Source organism: Saccopteryx leptura, chromosome 3, assembly GCF_036850995.1.
Source record: "Saccopteryx leptura isolate mSacLep1 chromosome 3, mSacLep1_pri_phased_curated, whole genome shotgun sequence".
In the NCBI taxonomy this organism is placed as follows: domain Eukaryota; kingdom Metazoa; phylum Chordata; class Mammalia; order Chiroptera; family Emballonuridae; genus Saccopteryx; species Saccopteryx leptura.
The window spans coordinates 282,214,542-282,227,191 of NC_089505.1; the positions used below are offsets into that span (position 1 = coordinate 282,214,542).

Sequence of the window (12,650 nt, forward strand, 5' to 3'; positions counted from 1 at the left end):
AGTTTAAAATAATGATTGTTAGGATGCTCAAGGATCTTAGAGTAACAAGGGATGGATATAATAAACACCTAAATAAAGAGATAACAAGCATCAAAAAGGACATTGAAATCATAAAAAAGAACCAGTCAGAAATGACAAATACAATATCAGAAATGAAGAAAACACTAGAAGGAATTAAAAACAGGCTGGATGAAGCAGAGGATTGGATCAGCAATTTAGAAGACATGATAAAGAAAAACACAGAAGTGGAGCAGCAAAAAGAAAAGAGGCTCAAGAAGTCAGAGGAAACTCTAAGAGAGCTCTGTGACAATATGAAAAGAAATAACATCCGCATCATAGGGGTTCCTGAAGGAGAAGAGAAAGAGCAAGGAATAGAGAACCTGATTGAAGAAATCAGTTGAAAACCTCCCTAAATTGATGCAAGAAAAAGTCACACAAGTTCAAGAAGCACAGAGAATCCCATTAAAGAGGACTCCAAGAGACCTAGCCAGGTGTCCCCAAACTATGGCCCGCGGACTGCATGCAGCCCCCTGAGGCCATTTATCCAGTCCCCCGCCACACTTCCAGAAGGGGCACCTCTTTCATTGGTGGTCAGTGACAGGAGTGCTGTATGTGGTGGCCCTCCAATGGTCTGAGGGACAGTGAACTGGCCCCCTGTATAAAAAGTTTGGGGACCCCTGATACACCAAAACACATCATAATTAAAATACCAAAGCTAACAGATAAAGAAAGAATAATAAAAACTGGTTCATTACAACCAAACCAATGCTGCAAGAAATGTTAAGGGGTCTGTTGTAAACAGAACAAATGGGAAAAAATCTAGAAAAAGAAGAATGTAGATTTAAAGACTAAAAGGGCAATAAACAACTACATATCAATAATAACCTTAAATGTAAATGGATTAAATGCTCCAATCAAAAGACATAGGGTAGCTGCGTGGATAAGAAAACAGGATCCATACATATGCTGTCTACAAGACACCCATCTCAAGACAAAAGATACACATAGACTGAAAGTAAAAGGTTGGGGCCCTGCCCAGTTGGCTCAGTGGTGGAGCATCGGCCTGGCATGCAGGAGTCTCAGGTTCAATTCCCGGCCAGGGCACAAAGGAGAGACACCCATCTGCCTCTTCACCCCATCCCCTCTCCTTCCTCTCTGTCTCTCTCTTCCCCTCAAGCAGCCGGGGTTCCATTGGAGCAAGGTTGGCCCAGACGCTGAAGATGACCCTGTGGCTTCTGCCTCAGATGCTAGAGTGGCTCTGGTTGCAACAGAACAATGCCCCGGATGGGCAGGGCATCGCCCCCTGGTGGGCATGCCAGGTGGATCCCAGTTGGGCGCATGCAGGAGTCTGACTGCCTCCCCATTTCTGGCTTTAAAAATAAATTAAAATTAAAAAAAAAAAAAGAAAGTGAAAGGTTGGAAAAAAATATATCATGCAAATGGAAATGAAAAAAAAGCTCGGGTAGCAATATTTATATCTGACAAAATGGACTTTAAAACAAAGGCTATAGTAAGGGATAAAGAAAGTCACTAAATAATGATTAAAGGAGCAATCCAACAGAAAGATATAACCATTATAAATATCTATGCACCTAATATAGGAGCACCTAAATATATAAAGCAGATTTTGATGGACAAAAAGATCATCAGCAATACTATAATAGTAGGAGATTTCAATATGCCACTAACATCACTGGATAGATCCTTAAGAAAGAAAGAAATTAACAAAGAAAAAGCAGACTTAAAGGACACACTAGATCAACTGAATTTAACAGATATCTTCAGAACATTTCACCCTAAAGCAACAGAATATACATTATTTCAAGTGCTCATGGTACATTCTCTAGGATAGACCACATGTTAAGGCACAAAACTAGTCTCAACAAATTTAAGAAGATTGAAATCATATCAAGCATCTTCTCTGATCACGATGGCATGAAACTAGAAATCAACTATAATAGAGAAACTGAAAAACACTCAAACACATGAAACCTCAAATAGTATATTATTAACTAACAAATGGGTTAACAATGAGATCAAGAAAGAAATAAAAAAATATCCTTGAAACAAATGAAAATGAGCAAACAGCAACTAAAAATTTATGAGACACAGCAAAAGCAGTACTGGGAGGGAAGTTCATAGCATTACTGGCATACCTTAAGAAGCTAGAAAAAGATCAAATAAACAACTTAACCATGCAACTAAAAGAACTACAAAAAGAACAGCAAGTAAAGCACAGAGGTAGTAGAAGGAAGGAAATAATAAAGACCAGAGTGGAAATAAATGACATAGTGGCTAAAAAACATACAGAGGATCAATGAAACCAAGAGCTAATTCTTTGAAAAGGTAAACAAGATTGATGAACCTTTAACCAGACTCACCAAGAAAAAAAGAGAGAGGATTCAAATAAATAAAGTTAGAAATGAGAGTGGAGAAGTAACAACTGACACAGCAGAAATACAAAAGATTCTAGAAAATACTATGAAGAACTGTACACCAAAAAATTAGACAACCTAGGTGAAATGGACAAATTCCTTGAAACATATAATCTTTCAACAATCAATCGGGAAGAATCAGAAAACTTAAACAGACTAATTACAAAAAGTGAAGATGAAACAGTTATCAAAAAACTCCCAGCAAACAAAAGTTCTGGACCAGATAGCTTCACAGGTGAATTCTAGATACCAAATATTCAAAGAACTAACTCCTATCCTTCTCAAGCTATTTCAAAACATTAAAAAGGAGGGAAGACTTCCAAGCTCCATTTATGAGGCAAGCATAATTCTGATTCCAAAACCAGGCAAAGACACTACAAAGAAAGAAAAGTATAGACCAATATCCCTGATGAATTTTTTTTTTATTTTTTTATTTTTTTGTATTTTTTTGTATTTTTCCGAAGCTGGAAATGGGGAGGCAGTCAGACTCCCGCATGCGCCCGACTGGGATCCACCCGGCATGCCCACCAGGGGGCGATCCTCTGCCCATCTTGGGGCATCGCTCTGCCGCAATCAGAGCCATTCTAGCACCTGAGGCAGAGGCCATGGAGCCATCCTCAGCGCCCAGGCAAACTTTGCTCCAATGGAGCCTTGGCTGCAGGAGGGGAAGAGAGAGACCAACGAAAGGAAGGAGGGGGGGGGTGGAGAAGCAGATGGGTGCTTCTCCTGTGTGCCCTGGCCAGGAATCAAACCTGGGACTCCTGCACACCAGGCCGACGCTCTACCACTGAGCCAACCAGCCAGGGCCTCCCTGATGAATTTAGATACTAAAATTCTCAACAAAATATTAGCAAACCGGATCCAGCAATACATGAAAAAAATCATACATCATGATCAAGTGAGATTTATACTGGGGAGGCAAGGCTGGTACAATATTTGCAAAACAATCAATGTGATTCATCACATAAAAAAAAGGAAGGAGAAAAACCACATGATAATTTCGATGGATGCAGATAAGGCACCCATTTATGATCAAGACTCTCAGTAAAGTAGGAATACAGAGAACATACCTCAACATACAAAGGACATCTATGACACACTCACTGCCAACATCATATTCAATGGGGAAAAATTAAAAGCAATCCTCTTAAGATCAGGAACAAGGCAGGGTACCTCCTTTCACCACTCTTATTCAATATAGTTCTGGAAGTTTTAACCACAGCACTCAGATAAGAAGAAGAAATAAAAGGCATCCAAATCAGAAAAGAAGAAATAAAATTATCATTATTTGCTGATGATATGATCCTGTACATAGAAAACCCTAAAGTCTCAGTCAAAAAACTACTGGACCTAATAAATGAATTTGGTAAGGTGGCAGGGTATAAAATTAATATTCAGAAATCAGAGGTATTTTTATACACCAACAATGAACTGTCTGAAAGAGGAATTAAGAAAAAAATCCCCTTCACTATTGCAACAAAATAAACATAGTACCTTGGAGTAAATTTAACCAAGGAGGTTAAAGACTTATACTCAAAAATTATAAAAAATTGATAAAAGAAATCAAGGAAGATACAAACAAGTGGAAGCATATACCATGTTTGTGGATAGGAAGAATAAAAATCATTAAAATGTCTATATTACCCAAAGCAATTTATAAATTCAATGCAATTCCTATTAAAACACCAAAGACATACTTCAAAGATATAGAAATAATATTCCAAAAGTATATGGAACCAAAAAAGAATACAAATAGCCTCAGCAATCTTGAAAAAAAAAGAATAAAGTGGATGGTATCACACTTCCTGATATCAAGTTATACTACAAAGTCATTGTACTCAAAACAGCTTGGTACAGGCATAAGAACAGACATACAAATCAATGGAATAGAACAGAGAACCCAGAAATAAACCCACACCTTTATGGTCAATTGATATTTGACAAAGGAGGTAAGAGCATACAATGGAGTAAAGACAGTCTCTTTAACAAACAGTGTTGGGAAAATTGGACAGCTACCTGCAAAAAAATGAAACTAGACCACCAACTTACACCATTCACAAAAATAAACTCAAAATGGATAAAAGATTTAAATGTAAGTCGTGAAACCATAAGCATCTTAGAATAAATCATAAGCATTAAGCTCTCCAACATCTCTCGCAGCAATATATTTCCTGATTTAACTCCATAGGCAAGTGAAAAAGAGGACAGGATGAACAAATGGGACTATATGAGACTACAAAGCTTTTGTACAGCAAAAGACACCATTAACAAAATAAAAAGACAACCCACACAATGGGAGAATATATTTGCTAATATGTCTGATAAGAGGTTAATAACCAAAATTTATAAATAACTTGTAAAACTCAACAGCAGGAAGATAAACAATCTCATCAAAAATGGGCAAAAGAAATGAATAGACAGTTCTCCAAAGAGGACATACAGATGGCCAATAGTCATATGAAAAAATGCTCAACATCACTAATCATTAAAGAAATGCAAATTAAAACCACAATGAGATATCACCTCACATCAGTCAGAAGGGCGCTCATTAACAAAACAACACAGAATAAATGCTGGCGAGGATGTGGAGAAAGGGAACCCTCCTGTACTGCTGGTAGGAATGCAGACTGGTGCAGCCACTGTGGAAAACAATATGGAGATTCCTCAAAAAATTAAAATCGGAACTGCTTTTTGACCCAACCATCCCACTTTTAGGAATATATCCCAAGAACACCACATCACTGATTCAAAAGAAAAAATGCACCCCCATGTTTATGGCAGCATTGTTTATAATAGCAAAGAGCTGGAAACAGCCCAAGTGTCTGTCAGTGGACAAGTGGATTATAAAGCAATGGTACATATATACAATGGAATACTATGGGGCCATGAAAAAGAAGGAAACTTACCTTTCATGACAACATGGAGGGACTTGGAAACTATTATACTAAGTGAAATAAGCCATACAGAGAAAGAAAAATATCATATGACCTCACTCATTTGAGGAATTCAATGAACAGTGTGAACTGAGGAACAGAATTGTGGCAGAGGAGAGATCAAAGAGTCCAGAGGGAAAACGGACAGAGGGAAAGGGGATGAGAGGATGGGATAAGGGAAGGGGGGAGGACACTGTAGGGAGAGGGGCAAAGGAGATGTTGAGAGGAACACAGGGGAGGGGGATGCATTCAAGGGGACACTAGAATCTATGTAAACACAATAAATTAAAATCAATAAAAAAAATAATCATGCAACCCCACAGAGCTTCCACAAGGTCCCCTGTCTTCAAGTGCAGTATGTTTTCCACTGCAGCAAATGTCTGTCTTTAGTGATGACAAATTCACTTTCACTTAATAACCCTGCCACAATTTTCTGTGAAGGTTGTGTTCAAATCTAACCCATTTCTGTCCTGGCCAGATATTCGATTGATTGGCACGTCTTCCCAAGGTGCAGAGGTTGCTGCTTCGATTCCCAGTCAGGGCACTTACAGGAACAGATCCATGTTCCTGTCTCTCTCTCTCTCTCTCTCTCTCTCCCTCTTTCTCCCTTTCTGTCTCTCTAAAATCAATAATTTTTTTAAAAAATTCTATTCATTCCAAGGTATCCTCATAGTAGAGATGCAGTAGCTAAGTGGGTGGCTGATCTGCATCACAAAGGCAGATAAAAAGCCCACTTTTGGCCTGACCTGTGGTGGCGCAGTGGATAAAGCGTCGACCTGGAAATGCTGAGGTCGCCGGTTCAAAACCCTGGGCTTGCCTGGTCAAGGCACATATGGGAGTTGATGCTTCCAGCTCCTCCCCCCTGTCTCTCTCTTCTCTCTCTCTCTCTCTCTCCCTCTCTCTCTCCTCTCTAAAAAAATAAATAAAAATAAAAATAAAAAGAAGGAATTTAAAAAAAAAAAAAAGCCCACTTTCCCTTGAGTATAAAAAGGGTTCTAACTATGCTAATACATTTACAAAATATTATTTACAGATGATGCAGAAGGCTGCCAACAAAGGACCATGGAACTTGCATGGTCCCTAACCCAGGTCTTCCTTCCTGTTACGTAGAAGGAGACCCTGCACAGGGGAAGGCCTTTCTGGTGCTCCCACTGTCTGGGGACCTCAGGCAGGACATCAGCAGGAGCCATTTTGACTCACTAAAGCTAACTTTGAATTTGCTTACTGCCCACTTTATCCTATGCATGAAATGAAGAGTATGCTCCAGGAAGAGTACTTCATGGACATTAATAGCCCTTCATACATAAGGTAGTGACTTACTGAGCACCTTCTCAGTGCCAGGCACCTGCTCTAGGCCAGGCTGAGGGGTGGCAGAGCTGAGTTCAGCACAGTTGCTTACAACCAGCACAGTGTGTGCAAGTAAACTCACTGTCCTCATCAATGCCAATGCCAAATGTTAGCTACTTTATACTCTTTTTTTTTAAGGTGAGAGGAGGGGAGATAGTGAGGCAGACTTTCACGTGTGCCCAGACGGGTATCCACCCAGGAACCCCACCTGGGGCAGATGCTCGTGTACCTGAGGCTGATGCACTCCAATGCAGTTATCCTCAGCACTCAGGGCCATGCTCAAACCAATTGAGCCACTGGCTGTGGAGGTAAGGAGGGAGAAAGGGGGTGGGAGGAAGAGAGAGAGAAGGAGGAGAGGAAGGTAGAGTACCAGATACTGTGCTATCACCTCACAGCTGATTTTGAGTAAATAATAAACTGAGGACAATACTTTTCAAATCTTCAAAATGAAAATATTTGTACTCTGTCCTAATTCTCTGCCAAAGTATTATAAACTATAAATGGAAAAATTCATGTTACAGCCCTTAGAAAACCATAAATCACTGTAAATTTGTAGAGCATTATCTAGAATGAGGATTAAAGTTCTAATAAAAATGCTTAATTAAAACAAGTTATTTCTCCTGGCTACGTAGCTCAGTTGGTTAGAGTGTTGTCCTGATATACCAAGGTTAAGAGTTCAATCCCCAGTCAGGGTACAAACAAGAATCAACCAATGAATGCTTATATAAGTGGAACAACAAATTGATGTTTCTCTCTCTCTCGCTTAGAAAAAAAATCAATAAAAAAGCTATCAATTCATTAGTGATGTTTTCCACTTGTACTATAAAAAGCGTATTAGTGATGGCTCTTTAGAGAAACAGAAACAACGGTGTGTGTGTGTGTGTGTGTGTGTGTGTGTGTAAAGTGAAATTCCTTTTAAGCAATTGGTTCATATGATTGTGGATGCTGACATGTCCAAAATCTACAAAATAAGCTAGCAGGCTAGAGACCACTAAAGAGTTGCAACTGAGATATAAGAGAAGCTTGTTGGCAGCTTCTCTTCTTCCAGGAAGGTCAACTCTTCTTAAGATTTTAAACTGATTGGATGAGGCCCACCCACATTATGAAAGTAACTTGCCTTACTCAAAGTCTACTGATTTAAATGTTAATCTCATCTCAAAAAATATCTTTACAGGAGTATTAGGCCAGTGTTGGACCAAATATTTGGGTACTGTGGCCTAGCCAAGTTGACATACAAAATGAACCACAACAAATACTATTCAGAATTAGCAGAAAGTTCATTGAAGAATAATGACTTTTTTAACTCCCCAGCCCACATCTGTAATAGCTTGTGTAAATAAATACATTAAAAATATTTCTTGAAAAAGTGAATAAAAACTAAAAATGTGTCGAGGATAATATGGTTACATGGTACCTTGCATCTATCTGAATTAATCTGCAAATTTCAAAACTAAGAGAAAACATCCAAAAGGCAAAACATTCCAGTTGGTTGCTAGAAAAAAATAGCCAAGATACATCACGTAGGACACCTGGATTTTTCTTTCTTTGCCTGCTTCCCAGACTCTGAAGTCCACCATCTAATCCAATGCTAAAACTGTTTGGTGTCCCACTTCCTTGGCTTTCAAAATTCATCCAGGTTTTCCTTAATTTATTGAGCATACATCCATTGTATTTAGTATCATATCCACAACTCAAATGAATCACACACCAGTCTCATGCAAGAGATAACCTACCTCAGATTGAAATTTAGGAGAATTACAATCTCTAAACGCACAACAGAATCTCAGGTGTTTTATCATATTTCTTTAAGTACCATTGTCTTGAAGAAAAAATAAATAGAATTTTGTGATACCCCTCTATTGCTACAACTTTCTAACACGACAACACTGGCTGAGACGTGTAAATAACTAACATACCATGCTTTCTGACTCAACTAGATTTGGAAAACTGTAATTTACCAAGCACAGTTAATAAACATTTTGTGCTAGCACTAAGATGGTTGTAAAACCTAGTATTGCCATATGTCGTTTTTAAAGTTCAGAAATGAAAGGGGAATAATCACCTAAGAAATAGTCAAGCATTCACTGCGTTTCATGCTCTGCCAGGTAAATGGATAAACAAGGAAGTGTTCAGGACTGGCAGGTCTGCTCTTGCAGCTGTGCTGGATTGGCCATTAGAGTCCGTCGGCCCCAAGGCAAGGGGTGCAAGCTTGCACTTTGATAACTTGATGCTCAGGTAAGTAAAAAAAAAAAACACTCCCAAGAAAACACTAGACATTTCTTCCTTGTCATGGTTGATGTTGTAAGGTTAAATAAGAATCATATCGATATTTAGATTCATACTATCTGACTATAAGTTCCTCTTCAACTATATTCTAGTTGAGTACTTAAATAAATGATTAAATGATGTGTTATACGTATGACTAATAAAGATATAAGACACATCAGTGCCGAGTGCATAGGAACATATTACTATGAGGTGTTCCCAAGAGAGGATTTGCTGTCATAAAGATATACTATTTTTAATTACCTTAAGGTAATATAATGGTTCAGAGCTTAACCGCTAAAAATCTCATAAGACAAATAAGGTCTCATCAGCATTAAGGAAACTATTCAATCTTTCTGAGCCTTTTGTATAATGAATTGTATTTGAAACTCTAATTTAAAAAAATAATTATGAGGTAAATGTATTAATTTCAACATTCCATAATAAACCTTTATACTAATTTGAAACTAACTCTAAACTATGTACACATTGACTCCAATTTTTCCTATAGATAAAAATGGGCTTATCTAAAGATTTCATTTGGAATCTTTAGTGTCATACATATCAAAATCTCATCTTTATAAATTTTGTAACACTTTACTTTCTATTTGTATCTATTCATTTATAATATCTATCAATATAAAATGAATTATATATATATATCTTGATATATAGTAGCTATATCAAGATGATAAATACTAGATATATAAAGATACTAAACTATATAAAACTATATAAACCAAGATAACTAGACAGAAACAGCCTCTGCCCTCATGGAGCTTACCTTCTAAGATGTTAAAACTGCAGAGTAGAGAGTTCTACAGACCTCATTATAAATATATATATATAATGCTTCCCATCCCCATGCCCACAGAAATAAATCAAACTTATCCTTCAAGACCTGGATTAAATACTACCTTCTCCATGAATCCTCTCCTGATATCTGACCTAACTGGAAGTGACATTTTTTTTTCTTTCTAACTCTTATAACAGTTAATTATTCATTTATCTATCTCTTCACTCAACATATACTTCAAGAAGACTTACTTTGTGCACAGAAGAACCACTCAAGAGAAAGTTGTTCAGTGAATGACCCAATGAGTGCATGGATGTTAGACAGCAAAGGAATATATACCGCCCACTTGGTAAAGACCCGAATGGATACTAAGTGCCCACTATGTGTTTTCTTTTTTCCACAATAGTCCAGTGTGGTAAAGGTTGTTCAAAAGACTGAGAATAGAGCAAAGAATAAAACAAAGAAAGCTCCTTGAAGCTTATATTTTAGTAAGAAAGCCAGACAAAATAAAAAATATGTATGTAAAATTTAAATAAGACATTAAACTGAGTGTTAAGTGCTACAAGCATATGTAAAGGGGGCAATGGCATGGGGGAGGGGGATAGGGGTGTAATTAGATAGAGGGTTGGATTTGAGCGGCGTTCTGATTGAAGTGAAAGAGTGGAACAAAGGACATGTCTAAGAGAACAGCACTCCAGGTGGAGGAAAAGTGTGTGTAAAACGCCCGAGGCAGAATATGTGAGTATGGAGTGAAGGGAGAGAGACAGAAAATAAGGTTGGAGGATAGAGAGCCAAGAGCTAAGAGAGCTAAGATTATGTGGTATTTCGTAGGTTAAGTCAAAGAGTTTGACAGGAAATTAATATGATGTTATCTTACAGTAAAAAAAAAAAAGGTCTAGATTTCTAAAATTTTGAAAAGGCAAATGTAGTAGAGTATAATATAGCAGGAAAGACATTATTGCATATAAATGTGCATTCAAATAAACAAAACCCAGACTAGGAGTAAACATGTAGATTCCCTTCCTCAGCCTGAGTTATTAAAACTCTCTGAACCTGTTTTCTGTTTTGGAAAATGAAGTCAGTCCTAAAAGCTCAGACTTAAACCTCAAAACTAGTCTAAGTTATACAAAATCTCCTTTATATGAAATGTGCCTAAAGGAATAAAAAGTATTCCCTAGGCCAGAAGCAGAAAGAAAGACTCTGGCTATTACTATATTGATAAAATCACGGATCTCAAGAAAGAACAATCAGGTCCAGCAGAACCTGAATCAGTCAACAAGGGCATGAGAGAAAGAAAAGCATGATTTATCAGGATGCCTCCAGCACTGACTGGAGAACAGAGAATCTCAGGGAGATAACTGATGCAGCATGCCTGCTTCTCCTTATTGTCTTATTGTCCAGACAGATCTACCGGCCCACCAGAGCCTGATGCCATTAAACATGTGAGTATCCAGCCAGCCCTCCTACTCTGATTTCATGCTCACAAGATACCTCTTGATAACCTGGCTTCCCAGGACGGTTTTCTACAGCGAGGGAATGTGCTGGCATGCCAGAAAGTTACATCTCTCTCTACAAATTACACCATTGGCATTCTGAATTCTCTACTTGATTCTCCCGTGGATTTGGTTGATTTGAATCAGCATGACTAAGTCCAATAGAGCTCGGAGAAACTGACACTTTCTGTTCACTGAATCTGGAAAACTGAAGGGTCAGACTCTGGCGTCTGATGAGCTCAGCAGGTGATGCCCTTCCAGGTGTGTTGGTAACTAGCCAGCCATACACATTATTTTTTAACTTCTTCACTGTCTAATTCAAAAGGGTTGCAGGGCTTAGATGAAAATGTATTTCAAAGGGTTTAGAAAGCTGTAAAGTTCTTTAGAGGAACACTGAAAAGTATCTACAAGATGGTTAAAGAAATAAAGTGTGTACTATGGACTTGCCCATCTAGTTAGGACTCTGTGATATAGAAGAAAACCTTTCCAATCTGGGAGCAATGGGTGTATCAGCTTCATGGAGAATGTAAAACTCACAGGAACAGGTTCAGATACTGAGTAAGTCTTCTTTTCATGTTGGAATAATTTTCTTCCAAGGATAGAAATTCTGGATTTTCCTTTTAAGAATTTAACGTTCTAAAACAAGTATCTGGAAACAATAGATTCTTTTGTGTGATAGATAGGTAGGTCTCAATCATACTCACACACATACATATAGATATAAATATGAATATAAAGTACTTATAATGTGCCCAGCAATTAGGCCAGATACATAATTTGTTGGGCCATGTGAAAAATAAAAGTGTAGAGCCCTTTGTTCAAAAAATAAAGAAAAAATGCTGTAAAAGCTATTAAAATATAAATGATTTTCCTACCTTTCATGGTCTCTTTACTCTTTATAGTGTTTTTTATTTGCTCTAATGTCATTCTAAGTAAAGAAAAATAATTTTTTAAATAATTTAGCACGGATTTTATTGTCCATCTTTACATTGTGTAATGCCAGCTTTAAATGAAAATACAAGAAAGAGTACTTGTCTTGTGTGCATGATCATCAAAACCACACAATTTGTATTCCTCACAGGTCATACATGCATATGTATTTCTTTCTTGCTAGGACAGAGGAAGCACTGTGCAAAAATAATTCAGCTGTTTTTATTCACATCTTGATACAGGCGCATTTGACCAACACTCTCTCCCTTTAGCTTATTAATAAGGACATACTGACAGTACAAAAGATAAGTTCTTTCCTTTCCTCCTATGTCATTATTTCAACATAAATGGTTGTATAATACAAGGAAGTAAGATGAGTAAGAAAGAATATAAAACGAGTTTTGGTTATTATATTTCTTCGACTGTCATTGCCTTTTTTCTGCCTTTGAAG

The 12,650-nt window shown here is 37.6% G+C and overlaps 1 long non-coding RNA gene across 2 annotated transcripts in view; it reads left to right on the plus strand.

Annotated features, from left to right (window-relative positions):
* The window catches only part of LOC136397945 (uncharacterized), a 28,642-nt gene extending 16,729 nt beyond the window's left edge, over nucleotides 1–11,913 (plus strand). For both annotated transcript variants that reach the window (XR_010749945.1, XR_010749946.1), the window contains 2 exons: nucleotides 8,821–8,950; nucleotides 11,178–11,913. This is a non-coding gene — a long non-coding RNA (uncharacterized lncRNA). The remainder of the gene's footprint in view (nucleotides 1–8,820; nucleotides 8,951–11,177) is intronic.
* The last annotated feature ends 737 nt before the right edge of the window (nucleotides 11,914–12,650 follow it).